Source organism: Diceros bicornis, chromosome 29, assembly GCF_020826845.1.
Source record: "Diceros bicornis minor isolate mBicDic1 chromosome 29, mDicBic1.mat.cur, whole genome shotgun sequence".
Lineage (NCBI taxonomy): Eukaryota > Metazoa > Chordata > Mammalia > Perissodactyla > Rhinocerotidae > Diceros > Diceros bicornis.
The window spans coordinates 16479747-16494875 of record NC_080768.1 but is presented as its reverse complement, the minus strand read 5'-3'; the positions used below and the strand labels follow the sequence as shown (position 1 = coordinate 16494875).

General features: G+C 46.1%; 1 protein-coding gene across 2 annotated transcripts in view; it reads left to right on the top strand.

The window, feature by feature from the left end:
- Nucleotides 1-219: 219 nt before the first annotated feature.
- Nucleotides 220-15129, top strand: part of ACSL1 (acyl-CoA synthetase long chain family member 1) — a 64702-nt gene continuing 49792 nt past the window's right edge. The window contains exon 1 of one of the 2 annotated variants that reach the window (XM_058524983.1): nucleotides 220-448. The gene's annotated coding sequence lies outside the window, so the exon portion shown is untranslated. The remainder of the gene's footprint in view (nucleotides 449-15129) is intronic. The other variant, XM_058524982.1, reaches the window with a different exon arrangement.

Genomic DNA, 15129 nt, shown 5'->3' with positions numbered 1-15129 from the left:
GGGGATGCCCACCCGCCCCCCGCGCGCGGCGCGGGCGCGTGGCTGGTGCACGGGGGGGGCCCGGTGACGCGCGCCGCGGGACCGGCCTCCTGTCCCTGTGGCGGCGGGGCAGCCAGACCCCGAGCCTGCCATGTGGGGAGAAGATCGCGTGGGGCCGGTGATGCTGGCCTCGGCGTGATGGGGGCCCAGCGCGGAGAGCTTGCACGAGGGTCAAAGGCAGCATCAGAAGCCGGTTGCCGTATGTAGAAATTCTCGCGGTGTCTCCCGAGTGGTGCCCATAGCCGCTGCACAGAGCCATGATGGAGTCGTTGATTTCAGGAGCCTGGCGTTTTTTGAAATTAGGGAACAAAGATGAAATCTATCACCTTGCAGCGTAGACAGGGAGTGGTGGTGGATGGCTTGAATGAACACGTGGACTAGAACCTAGGGACAGACGCTCCGGCTATCGGTGTATACGTTAGAATTGCAAACCCTTCCCCGCCCCACTCACGTTCAAGGTTATGGAGTTTAATTAAGACCATTGTAAAAATGTCCTTTGCCTTTTAAAATTAAGCCTTTTAAAAGCTTCTTGTTGGTGCAGGGGTGTCCAAAGGGCCAGACTGTCAAGACCCTTCCTTTTATTTATTGATCTTTGCTTAGCATGAGGGAAACTGGTTACATTTCACAGTTTCTGACACAAATTTCACGTGTGATTATCCCATTGTAAGCAGTTATTTGCTTAAGACAAGCAAAAAGTCAATCAAAAACTCTGGTTGATTATGCATTTTCAGGTGGATGTGGCAGGTTAGATGGGCTTAAAACTTAAGACTTGAATCCACGGTCTGTTGGGTGGGCTTGAGAAGGTGAAACTTTTAAAGGACCCCTTGCTTCCCATCAGTGTGGAGCCAGTCTTGGGAGATGTTCCTTCTAGTCCTGACTCACCTGGGAGAATCCCTTCCCAGTCTGAAACTTGACTCCTTATTTGTGAAAAGCATGCTTTAGACAACAGTCTTTCACCAGCTAAAATTCTATGACTAGAATAAAGAGAATCCTTAAAAGCAGCACCTCATATCTCCTTCCTTCATTTCAAATAATATAGACATATTATAGACCGTATAGTATAGACTTCTGTTTTCTGCATTTGCTGTAAGTAGAGAAGACTTTAGAAATCACCCTTCTTCCACAATTATAAGCATTTTGACATATTTCCTTCCTGTCTGTGTTATGCATATTTTGGCAGTATTTTTATTGTTATTGCAGGCAGCCTAAAGAGAAATCTCTGGGCTTTTTAATTTGGGGCATTTAAGAGATAGACACCTGTGACAAATGCAGGTAGGGACAGGTATCTATTTATATCATACAGGTAGAGTTTTCATAGCTATCTCTGCTTTTGGATGAAGTTGGAGATAACTGAAAGTGTACCAGCATGCCAGTGTCTTGCTGAATGTCCAGGTCCTGTTACATCTTTTGGTTTTGTGTTTTTTTTTTTTTTTTTTTTTTTTTTGGTGAGGAAGATTGGCCCTGAGCTAACATCTGTTGCCAATCTTCCTCTTTTCGCTTGAGGAAGATTGCTGCTGAGCTAACTAACATCTGTGCAAGTCTTCCTCTATTTTGTATGTGGGATGCCGCCACGCTGTGACTTGATGAGTGGTGTGTAGGTCTGCACCCGGGATCTGAACCTGCGAACCCTGGGCTGCTGAAGCGGAGCAGGTGAACTTAACCACTATGCCACCTGGCCGGCCCCTACATCTTTCGTTTTTGGTGTAGGTGTCTTGTGGGAAAATGGTTGTGTTTGGAGGAGGGGCTGGGGAAAGATCAGATTGTTTTGTCATTATAGCTCGGAATTTCTCCTCTTTCCCTTCGTTTCACTTTCCTGGAAAGAGCGAGACTATAGGAATACTAGTAATTTCTAGATATTGATACTCAATAACCTTAGAGGAATGTGTAGTTTTTAAGGTCAGTTGCTGAATTTATTGTGCAAGTTTGTCATTTAAAGCATCTGCCCATTATTTATTTGCATTTAGTCTCTTCTAAGCAAATTCTGTTAAGTTGAATCCATTAATAATGTTTTATGAACAATATTGTTTGGGTGATGCAATGGGTTGGGTTAGACTCCTATGTTGCAAAATACAAAAGAACTTCAAGGCAGCTCAAACCTGTTGGTATCCTAAGGCCTCTTCAAGCCTTACTCTCTGACAGGCTGTGGTCAGTCAGGAGGTAGATGGAAGGTGCCAGAGTTTTTATTGCAAGTTATCAGTCCAACTTAGTGGTCAGACACAACATTAGAGTCACTTTACTTGGACAGTCATGCCCAGAGACTAAGTCTCAGTGGACAGAGCTGATCTGAAGCTGCCAAGGGTGGAGTTTGCATTTCAACATTCTAGTACTGGTAGGGGCTTCGGAGAGCTTTTAAAGAAACACAAGCCCTGAAGTAGTAGCTAGACTTGATGAACTACAAAGTAGAGGCGCTTTTACCAGTGTTCGTGGCCGCAACTTGGAGATCGTCATTTTGTCTCCTGTTCCTTACCTAAAATGGTGAATGCCAACTCATAAGAAATTCTAGTTTGTGTCAGCCCCAGGTGATATGTAATTTGAAACAGTTGCCCATACCACAGTAATAAGAGAAAACTGTCACGTAATCTGAGTTAGGTTAATTTTTCTGCTTTTTTACATCCGGACATTAAGAAGTTCCCCCCCACCCCAAAGCCCCAGTAGACAGTTGTATGTCATAGCTGCACATCCCTCTAGTTGCTGCATGTGGGACGCGGCCTCAGCATGGCCGGAGAAGCGGTGCGTCGGTGCACGCCCGGGATCCGAACCCCGGCCGCCAGCAGCGGAGCGCGCGCGCTCAACCGCTCAGCCACGGGGCTGGCCCAAGAAGTTCTTGACTGTTTTGGAGACAATGCAGTATTCAGTTAGTTGTAACCTTTGTGGAATCAAGAGGGGAGGATGAAATATGATGGATAAATATGATGGAGCCTTCCTTGAAACGCGGCTGGCTTGGAAGGATGGTGCATTCTTAGGCAGAGTTGGGGACTCTGCTCCCCTGTGCTGCCTGCCTCAGAAGAATACATTCGGCTGCAGGCCATTGTCTTGTCTCCCAAGTCTAAGATTTCAAAACTGGTGGCTCGTACCTGGGTTAAATTCTCTCCGTGAGTTAGTTTAGTTGCCAGTCTTCAAGTTTTAAATAAAATTTGAAAGCTGTCTAATAGCTAAATCAAAATCATTTGCCTCAGAAAAGCTATATATATATATATATATATATATATATATATATATAAATACAAAATTGTAATATAAAGAAGTATATATATATACTATATACTATATACTAGTAAACATATATAAATATATATATATACTTTTTTATATTATAATAGGAATCTGTGCTTATTATAGAAAATTTGAGAACTATAAAAAATAAAGGTCTTCAAGAGATTAAATACTATTAACATTTTTGTGTATTTCCTTTTTGTGTTTTTCTGAACAATTTTTTAAAATTTAAGCATATATTTTTAATTGAAGATAAAAATTTTGATAACTTAATTTTAACCACCTAAGTTATATGGTGAACATTTTTTCCATGTTGTTACATACTCTTCAAAAAATGAGTTTTGAAGATGACTGCATTATATGGTTTGTGGGATGTACCTTAATTTATTTACTTTTCCCCTATTGTTGGATAATTGGGAACAACTGTCTATTTCAGAACCGTTGACCAAGCTTCCTATATATTTAAAAATATCTTTAAAAAAAATTAGGGCATGTTCTGCTTTTAAACTTGACAATGATTTGAAAATTATTTTTTGAATGAATGGTTTTAATGGACTTTTGGGTTCATGTGTTCTAGTCAAAAGCTGTTGAAATAAGGATTTCATGACTTGGAAAGATAAATGGAAAGAAATGAGGGCATCGAATGGGGAAATGTGGGTTGCCTTTTACATCATTTCCTCATTCTGGGAAGGGCTTCTGGTAAATGTATTATCTGTCCGTTTGTACAGTTTGGCTGCTGTAGAAATTGGCACTTTCCCCTCAGGTTTGTTGTGGGAGAAATGTCCGTATATATAAGGCCAAAATGCCCTGAATACCATTTATTCTTTTATTAACCAGAGTGAAGGGTAAGTTCCTACAGGAGCTAGTTTCTCCCTCCAGGCTCAGCTGTCAGCTACGAAGCAGAGCAGTGTCAGCTGATTAAGGCCGTGGCCGCAGCCTGAGCACGGGCAGGCTTACGACATGATGGGTGATGACAGCAGCTAACAGTCCAAGACCCACTGTTCTCAGTGCTTCAGATGTGCGACCTCAGTTAATCCTCCCAGTAGCCTTCTAAGGTAGGTCCTACTATTATCCCTAGTGGACAGATGATAAAAGAAGAGGTGCAGAGATTAAGTCACCCAAACCAGGATTTGAGCATAGCCAGTCTGGCTTCAGGGCCAGAGCTCTTAATTGCTCACCTCTAGTGCCTCTGTAGAGTTTGAAGGGTTCTTAGTCCAGGAGGGCCTGGAAAGTTCCAGGTTATCCAGCTGGTGGCAAGACTGAGGACAGAGCCGGTTCCTCTTCTGTGCCATTGCTCCTTGATTTCCCCTGGTCTCATTTACACTCCGTCTTTTACCGCCAGAGTCCTGAAAACAACGAGAATGTTTGATTGAGCCTGGTTCAGTGAGTGATGAGATCACCTCCTAGACAGCTGTGACTTTCTAGAGACTTAAAGGGTAGAAGGCTTTGCCTGCCCTGGGGGTGGGTCTTGTAACACTGGAGAACAATCGAGACACATGGTTAATGCATCAGGTGTGCGGCAGGAAGAGAGTTTGTGGGGTGGGAACAGGGGCCCGGCTTAGCAGAGATGGTGGAGCATCGCTCACTGAAGTAGAGGTTGGCCTCACCGTGGCGCACAGGTTTGCTTTCTGCTGTGTATCTTGGGGTACTTTGACCAGAAACAGACTTTCTCAGCATGTTCTAGATCGTGCTGAAAATTTTTAATAGATACGAGAATAGAATTGTGCGTTTTCAGGCTTTGAAGGCACCGTGGTATCATCTAGTGGTTATGACTCTGTTTTCCCAGTACAATTTTGGGCAGAATCCCAATATCTGAAATAAATAAAAGCAGGGCTGCATAGTTGAAGTGTGGCAGGGGGCGGGAATCCCAGATCACACAGACATGGTCGCTTCCTCAGTCTCCCTTGTCCTCTCCAAGGCACTTCAGAACAACCCAGAACACTGAAGTAGCCTAACTCACTCACCTGACCTGTGGTGCGGAGATGAGGTAACTTAGCCAAGGTTACACAACCCGTGTTCCCCTCTGGCCATGACACACAGTGCAGTTTGTTCCTGGGCCCTGTACCTTTTCAGGGAACGGTTGGACCTCGCTGTTACCCTTGATTTGTGCCCTGAAATCCAGCCAGTCAGCAGGTTCTGCTTATCCTGACTTACTCTCTGTACAGTATCGTCCAACACACACTCATTTCTCCCTTTCATTCGCAGTATCACCGCCCTAGTCTAGAGTCTGTCACCTCTGGTTTAAACAGCAAAGGTCTTTAGTTAAAAAAAGAGGAGGAGGAGGATGACTTTTCCTAACACAGAGCTCTGATCGAATCCCTCCTCTGCCCAGAAGCCTTCCAGGGCTCCCTCTGTAAGGTCCCAAGTCTTTACTTAGCTTGGCCATTGGTGGGCTTCTAGAATCGGGTTCCAACCTGCTGTTTTCCTTGCCTCTCCCAAACCACAACATAGTGGGACTTCTGAAAAGCAAACTCTGGTGGCGCGGGTTGAAGCAAGGTCTCTGCGCCCCAAGACTCTGTATGTGAGCTCTCTCTTCTGCCTGACCTGCCTTCTTGTGTCCTGGAAGGGCCTCCTGGGCCCTGCGTGCCTACCTCGACCTGTCTGCAATGACCTTCCTCATCCTACACTCATTCATCACGGCCCTGCTCCTCAGCGGTACTTTTCCTGGAGTGACTCTCCATCTTCAGATTCCAGATCACTCACTGGAACCCTAGGCTGGTGTTCAGCTGAGATGCACCAGCAACCACACTGGTGGTTAAAATGTTGAAATACTCCCATGCAGGGTAGAAAATATCCGCTACCCCAGGTGCCCCCTCCCCTAATTCAGACACTGAAGAGTTAATGCCTGGCCTGGCAAGGATCTCCTGATCCTGTTCTGGTGGCACTGGCCTACTTCTTTTCCCATTGGTTGATGCCTGGCTGTACCGGTTATTCAGTTTTTTTGAACAGCATCCCTCCCTCTGTCCTTCATTTGCCTTTTCACGTGTGCAGATCTTGCTTACCTGAATAGGCCCCCCAGCCACACTCTAAGCTCTGGGCGTTTAGGAGACCTAATCATTGTCATTTCTGTGTTTTCAACAGCATTTAACACAGGGCCTGACTGGTAGTAAGCACTTAATATATTCTGATGGTTGACGGAGACTAGGAGACATTCAGATAGTCAGATGCCCCATAGAAGGGGTTGCTGACAAGAATGTACGTTTAAATGTTCCAGGTTGGTATATGACGATACTGTGCAAAGCTTAGATCTCTGCACCAAAGCCTGTGCATCACTGGCTGGAGCTTTGTGTTGAGGAGTACTGGACATCAGAGGTGTCTCAGAGTAATTTCAGTTATGTTGGAGTAGCAGGTGGTTGTGGGCTCTGCAGGATGTGGGAGGGAAGGAGATCAGGGTCAAGTTCCAGATAATCTTACATAACTGTACTGTAGTCTTTGTTTACCTGGTATTCCTACTTAAAATCGTACCTTGTTTCTGTGCCACTAGTGACATGGTCACAGAGGTGTTTGTTCCTTTTGTGGGGCAGTGCAGCCTCAAGCAGGCTTCAGAGGTGTCACAGAATGTGGAACTGGCAGGGACCTTGCCTGTCAAGCGGTCCAGCCAGCCACCTCACCAAGGACAGAGCTGAGATCCAGGAGGTGTGGCTGAGCAGCCCAGAGACAGTCTGTGTTTTTCTCTTCTGACACGAGTCAGAGTCAACCGCCACAGATGCTAGGACCTTGCCAGAGTTCAGGCAAGCTAAAGATCCTTGGCCCCTGACGCAGGGGCTGAAGCTGTGGGGTCCCCAGCCCAGACCTCCTCAGATGAGGCCGGCCCCTTAGCCTGCCGTGGCCCCACGGCTGTGATTCTCCTTCCTCCAGAACAGCTGACCCAGTCCACTTGGCCTCCCACACTTGGCTACGTGACGGTCACCGGCAGTGTCCTGCCCTCCCCAGCATGCTTCTTTCCATCACAGGGCGATGTTGAATATCTTTGTCTCCCTCCAAGATGGAAAGTCTGGTGTCAGGCTTTGGCAGCCACTGTTGCTCTGCCTTCTAAGTGTGGCAAGCTTTTCAGGGTGCCCCAGTTAGCTGTTTTATTTGTTGCTGCCCATAGCTGGGAAGTGACGGAGACTCCAGCCAGGCGCATGACCAGAGAGGTTGCAGTACTGCCCAGGAGATTAAGGGGTAGTCCTCAAAATGGGGTATGCGTGCCCTGGGGTTGGGGGGATAGACCATCCATTAGGGTGCAAGGTGGAAATATTAAAACTTCTATACATTTTTATTTTTAGCTTTCTTTTTAAATTCATATTTGGGTATTTTATAATGTTCAGAAAATATTTGCACAGTGTACATGTATCTAGTTTATAAATAAATACATTTACTTATTAGGGATGCATTTTATTTTTTTGATGCATTATCAGTTTAGGAAACCAGAAAATTAACCCCTTCTCCTCCATCACCGTGGCAAGAGACCTCTGAATGCCATTTTTAAAAGGAGAGAACTCAGTCTGTCAGATAAAAGGCTATAGAAACGGCTTTGTGAAACTAGGTTGTGAATCATATCAAATTGGTCTCTGACTTCAGGTGAGTCAGGTTAAATCCAGAGTATGTTTTGCTTTTGGACCCAAAACTTGATAATGTAGAAGCCTCATTAGGACAAGGTGTTTTTTGTTTTCTTTTTTTCTGTTTTATTCACTATTGCGTCCTCTAAGGCCGCGCTGTGCTTGACATGGAGAAGGGTACTCAATACATATTTGCAGTTTGCTTACACGGACCTTTTTCTTGCATGGCAATAAAATATCATGCTGGGTTGGCCACTTCCAGTCAATATTGAAGTTGGCTTGCTTTGTTGAAACCTTTAGTCAGTTGGCAGGATGCAGTGTATGGGGCAATCAGTTTTACTCCCCGCAAATGAGTTCTCAAAGCTGTAGGATCGTAGAGCCAAATGGGCCTCAGAAGTGTCGCCTGAAGGATGGGATGTTTGGGATGTGCTTTAAAATAGTTTTAAAAAAATGGATATAAAATGAAACAGTATTGGCCAAATGTTGATCACTATTAAAACTGAAGCTGGAGTAAAAGGTAACGTGGTGGTTTATTATTCTACTCTGTCTACTTTTGACTAGATTTGGAAATTGTCATAGTAAAAATTTAAACAAAACATAAGGGAAAATGGAGACCCAAAACTAGTGTCACCTGTTCTGAGTAGGTAACAGCCGGACCGGACAATCTCTTTTTTCTTTCTTTTTCCCTCTTTGAAACACAGGGTCATTATTCTCTAATTCTCTGCGGTTTCAGCTTCTCCAGGGCCAGCTCCCTCTTCTGACAGTGACCTGAGCTCCTGCTGTAATTCTAGCTCATGTCCCATGGTTGTCACCAACTCCTCCCTTATCCCTCCTCATACAATGAGCTAAATCCTGGTTAAGCTTTTCTCTGTTTCGAGGGTTGCTTCCTCCAGCACCCCTGAGGTCTTCCACAGAGCTGATGAATTTTAGAGGTCAGAGGCGTCCCATGCTCTTTAAAGGCCCCCTTCAGTCCTGAGGAACCACACAGCCTAAGAATATTTCATAAGTTCCATTCCTCTCTGCTTTTTAGGGGCACAGCAGTTCCCTGCTGAAATCTGTACACACTCAAAAGTTCATTTCTCCCAAACTTGCCAGGAGTGGCCTCCCTCGGTCTGAGTAGAGGTCTGTCTTCCAGTGACCCCAGTTCTGCTCAGCCGTTTCTCCGGCTTGTCAGTCCTTCTGAAACCTTGATCTATTTTAAGAGGTGTAAGTAACTCGACCCAACCTTGCATCCCTTCAGCCTCCTTACCCAGGTCACTGATATTCGATCGTGGCGACCTCTTTGAGCTGCAAGGACTGGGCCTTGTCCTTCTCTGCCTCGCCCTGGTGGGGATGGGGAGGGCTCCATACACAACAGCTGGCTGCGTGGTGCAGCCAGCTCTTTCTTAGCCTATTGACAGGAATGCTCTCGTGGGAGAGAGGCAGTGTCTGTGGCCTCTGGTTGATGACACTGTTGTTCCTAACCCGCGTGCCGGGCCAGCCTCCTCCACGCTCCCAGTGCTGACCGACCGGCTTTCAGGCTGGCTCTGGGGTGTTCCCTACCCCCACCTGTCTCTGCCTGTTGCCATCTGGCCTGCCTCCACGCTCGGCTCTCCGGACAGCCCTCCCTCCGTGCTACAGCCCATACACAGCGCTGTCTCCCGCAGCTGGAGGCCTGGAGCCCCAGGCCCCCCACTGCTTCCCTCTTCGGGGTCATCTTCTGTCTGTAGTTTGGTTAACTCTTGCCGGTGTGATTGTTTTTATTGTTATCCTAAACTCATTGAAGGCAGAGAAAACACTACAAATGCTGTGTCTGCATGCTTATAGCCTTCTGTTTTCAAGGGACTAGGGACAGGGTTTTTTTTTCCCCCTGCAATTTTCAGAGTATTGTTTGTTAATTTGCAGTGGGACTCTTTCTCAAAGGGACTGTTAAGTGGAAGTTGCCCAAATAGCTGGACAGTGGCCGTGCCAGGGCCCAACACAGGGCCGATGGTGAGAGCTTACGTGTGTACTTTCTGGGAGGGGCTTCTACTCTGTCTGTCATTCTGCGCCCTAAGCCCTTTCTGGAGCAGGTGGGAAAACATAAATATGAGAGGAAATGAACTGACCTGACCTAGTTATATCTTCTTTATCCTGAGAAATTAAAAAAATATATACAGCAAAGTACAAAGATTAATAAAATCATAAAACAAATACCTACATGCCCACCGCCTAGAAATGGCGGTTTTTAACACTGATTGTTTTCTTTATATGTCCTGCTGTCACCTGGAGTCCCTGGGTGTAGGTGGAATCTTGTTATTTAGTTCCGAATGCCAGGATTATGTGGCTGTCTTTTTGCCTCCTCAAGCATTGCCTTGGAGGTGCTCCATGGTGTCGGTAATGGAAGGGGGCATAGCTTTCCTCTGTTCCCACTCCTTTCTTTTCTTTTTTTTCTTTTGTTCGGTGAGGAAGACTGGCCCTGAGCTAACATCTGTTGCCACTCCTCTTTTGGCTTGAGGATGATTGTCGCTGAGCTAACGTCTGGGCCCATCGTCCTCTATTTTGTATGTGGGACGCTGCTGCAGCATGGCCTAATGAGCGGTGCGTAGGTCTGTGCGTGGGATCTGAACCCGCGAACCCTGGGCCTCTGAAGCGGAGCGCACAAACTTAACCACTACACCACCGGGCCAGCCCCCCAACTCCTTTCTTGATGCCCTCTGAGGCCCACACAGGCAGCAGGGGAGCTGGCTCAAGATTTTGCAGCTCATCAGGGGCACAGCCAGATCCTAGAACACGAGCTTTTTGCATTCCAGTCTAGTATTCTTTCCATGTTTCTGTTCTGTCTCCTTCCATATTCACTACTGGAAGTAACTGCTATGGACAAAGCATCTGAGGGAACCCCAGGACTTAGGTACCTTCTCTATGCAGTTTCTCAAAATCCCCATCCTGAGGCCCTCAGTATAGCTGAGTCCAGCTCTGGCTACTGTGAAGGGTTTGTCCCCTTTCCTAGTAAGTTGTTCTCTCCTTTTCTTGGTGGAACCTCTTGCTTCGGGGTTTTCCTTGGTGGTTCATCGCAGGCCAGGAAGGTGCACAGTCTGTTCTTCTGGATTATTTTAGTGGCAACAGCAATTTTATTTCCTTCTCTGCTACTATCATAACAAGCTCTACTTATGTTGCCTAATTCCCCCAGACTATGGTGTCATGTTTTTTTTAACGCGCAGTCCTACAGACATAATTAGGACTCTTCCTATACGGAATGTCAGCTGAATTAACATGTCTTATTAGCTCCAGTTGATGAGTGGGAAGCTTAACCTACAGAAACCTCTTCTGTCTTGGTTCTTGCAGGAAGGGTTGGGTCAGCCTAACAAACAAGTCTTCTTGTCTCCCTCAGCTGAAGCAAAACTGATCGACTCAGGCTGTCTGTTTTGTCCAAGCCTGCTCCCTTCTCAAGCACTTATCAGTCAACTTCCCTCCCTTGTCATGACCTATATACAGAAATCGCTTAACAGCATTAAATCAAATTGGTTTGAAGACCAATGGAAAAATCTTGCTTCTCTTAGGAATTTTTTTTTTGTGTGAAGAGGACTAGCCCTCTTTTTTGCCGAGGAAGACTGGCCCTAGGCTAACATCCGTGCCCATCTTCCTCCACTTCATATGGGACGCCGCCACATCATGGCTTGACAAGCAGTGGGTCGGTGTGTGCCCGGGATCTGAACTTGCGAACTCCGGGCCGCCGCAGTGGAGCACGCGCACTTAACCGCTCGCGCCACCGGGCCGGCCCCTCTTAGGAATTTTTTTGAATGGAAACTTTTCCTCTTAAATCCGTACCACTAAAATTTATCCTTGCTGTCCCACACAGAGGCCCTTATGTGACCTGAATATCTTCATTGGGCATGTCCTAGCCATAATTATCATCTTCCCAAGTGGATGTACATGGCAGGTCTTCATATCTACACTGAAGAGAGAAGGGCGGAGAGCCATATGTTTTGTTTTTTTTGTTTTGCTCTGGAGAGTGTTGGGCAGGTCCTGTTTCCAGCGTTCCTTACATCTCATATGGCCACCCACTGGCTCCCTCAATGTTTCTGGAAGGGTTCCTCTCACTAGATCTGCCATTGTACTCCAGCTCCTGGGCTGTTTCTCTGGCTTGGAGGATTTTCTTTTCTGTCATAGAAAACTCACTTACAGAAGTTGGTGGCCAGCCCTGGTGTCAGGCTCAGGACTCGAGTCCTTCTTCTGGCATTTGCTGTTCTACTTAGTAAAGATATTTGTTCTCGTTCCTTCCTGCGGGCAACCTTGTTTGGTTTTAAACTGATCTGTAGTCACATGTCAAAATGTCTGCTAAGGAAAAGAGGGGATCCTTGCCCTGATGTCACCTTGGGGTGACATATATATAAGTGAGACAGTTTGAGAAATATAAAACATCATGGGAAGGGAGGTAAGAGAACACTTTTATGTGGCCTTTAAATCAGTGGCTTGCAACCTTTTTTTTCTTTCCCTCCGCATCACCTGGGAGATGCTATTTACTCCCTTCGGGCACACTGACTCACAGCAGCTCTGTGGGGTGTAGAGGGAGGATGCTGAAGTTTGGAAATGCTTTGAATACCCACTTTCTCTTGGGAGAGTCACTATTCTATAAATACGTCCTCCGGGGGCTTGCAGTAGAGAATTGGTCAGAATCACAGAGGGTCATTCATGACTCAGTAAATGTTTATGAAGCACCTGTTCTGGGCAAGCCACTCTAAGCCCCAGGGGCATATAAAGACAGATGGGATAGGACCCGGCCCAGAAGGAGAGAGAGGCGTCTACGTAAGAGAAGCGTACACTCACCATAGGTAGAAAATAGGAGATGCTGAAGACCACACGAGGGCTACAATTAAAGTATTCTGGAGGTCAGAGGAAGGACTGACTCCTTCTCACTGAGGGGCTTATGGAAGAATTTATGAGAGAAAGTGGCATCTGGCCTATTTGGGTAGGATTTCGACATCTCAAAACAGGGCCAGGGAAAAGAGGTGTAGTTAAAGGAGATAGCAAGGGAGAGGGGATGCAGAGCAGGATGGAGCATAGAGAAGACTCTCTGGTGGGCTTTGAGGAAAGGCTGTGTGTGGTGCAGGAAGGGCAGGAGGTCAGAGGAGGAATGGAGGTAGCGTGCACTGGGACACTTGCCTCCATGGCCGTGTTGGGGCAGGGGGCCAGCACGGTAGCTTGCCAAAGAAGCATGGGGTGAGGATGGAATGTTCTACCCACACAGGGAAGAGGGCTTTCAAGACCCTGGAAAGTTGGGCTGGGAGCTCACAAACCTCCTTCCTGTCTCACCCTCCCCACTTCTCTTCATTGTTCCTCCATTACTCTCCCAGCCTCCAAAACTCAGCCTTCCAATTCCTTCTCTTTTTTTCCGATTTACCCACTTAGTTACCAAATTCTGGTGTGTTTTTTTAAGTGATTAAAAAAATTTTTTTATTGTGGCAAAATATGCATAACAAAATTTGCCATTTTGACCTTTTTTTGTGTGTGTGTGTGTGAGGAGATCAGCCCTGTGCTAACATCTGCCAATCCTCCTCCTTTTTTTTTTCGCTGAGGAAGACTGGCCCTGGGCTAACATCCGTGTCCATCTTCCACCACTTTACATGGGACGCCGCCACAGCATGGCTTGCCAAGCGGTGCATCGGTGCGCGCCCAGGATCCGAACTGGCGAACCCCAGGGCGCTGCAGCGGAGCTCACGCACTCAACCGCTTGCGCCACCAGGCCGGCCCCATCATTTTGACCATTTTTAAGTATACAGTTCAGTGGCGTTAAGTACATCCCTAGTGTTGTATAATCATTACCACTCTCTAGTTGCAGAAGTTTTCATCATCCCAAACAGAAACTCTGTACCTGTGAAGCAGTAACTCCCCATTCCCTGCCCTCACCTCTCACCCTGGTAGCCTTTATTACTGTCTCTATGAATTGGCCTATTTTAGCTCCCTCATATAAGCAGCATCATACAATATTTGTCCTTTTGTATCTGGCTTCTTAGCATAGCATTTCAGGGTTCATCCATGTCATGGCGTGTATCAGAATTTCATTCCTTTTTATGGCTGAGTAATATTCCATTGTATGGATATACTACATTTTGTTTGTCCCATTCATCTCCTGATGGACATTGAGATTCAAATCCTAGCTTTTTAAAGCACTGTGTATCATGGCTTTTTATCATTCTCTGCATAGCCTCCCACCTTTGTCTAGATTTGAATCACCATATGCCTGGGTCACAGCGCTCGCCTCTTAAGGTCCGTGGTCTTTGCCTTCAGACCTGGGCTCTAGTCCTGTTCTTGTGTGGAGCTGGGGCGGAACATTGAACTTCTCCTGGGCACAGTTTCCCGATCTTTGATTGAAGATAGTAACAGCCCCGTGCAGTGAGGACCATTAGGAGGATTACATTCACTCCTAGGTGTGATTGCTTTGCACAGAGCCTGACACTAGTAAGTGTGTAATGAACAGAGGCTCTTAAAGAAATCATAACCTCAGACTGATGTGCCTGAACGTCCTCCTTCCCCTCTCCTGTCTAATTTAACCCTGTCATTGGTTGCAGATGAACTTGCCAACTTCCTAGAGCTGAGGCGGGGAGTTACTTCCATCGTCCTGTTTCTGTCCCCATAGCCTGAATGGAGCTCATTTTCCTAGACGACCCTGAACCTTCCAGGACCAACTCCACTGTGCCTTCCGCATGCAGCTCTCCCTGAGAGTGTGTGATCTCTTTCATAATTTCTTCCGCACTTAATGCCGCCGTGTTATTCACTATTTTGTGTATGTGTTTGTGTTATGTATTTTACTTCCAAGCCTCCTGAATCGGGTCTGCGAGATTTTCGAAGTTTGGACCCCCATGTGAATATTAAATAACGTACATGCCCCCATAGAAGGCGAGAGTTTCCCCAGAGCTCTTCGGACCTCATATTAGAGTCTTACCAAGACTTTCATTTTACGGTCACTTTATTTTGAATGACATCAGGTAGAGAAGGTACCTTGGCGTGAAACCACCTCTGCCAATCCTGGTCTTGGGTCCTTGTAAAGATCAACTGGCTGAATTTAACTTTTTCTAAGGCAAAGAAATTTAACACTAGTTGGGTGGTTATTTGTAGGGGCTTGACTTTACAAAGGCAAGTATTGGACATTATTATAAAAAGCATTTAAAAATCAGTTTAAAAAGCAATAAAGTATGAGGTTTTGTTATATGAACATGGAACCATAGGACAAATTTTGTAAACTGTCCTAACATTATACACGTGTTCCTGTGACTTGGGAGAATTTTCTCAGTGATAGCCACGAATGTGACTTTAAAAAATGCTTCAACGCTCAGGGCCAATCTTCTTCAAGCAAAAGAGGAAGATTGGCAACAGATGT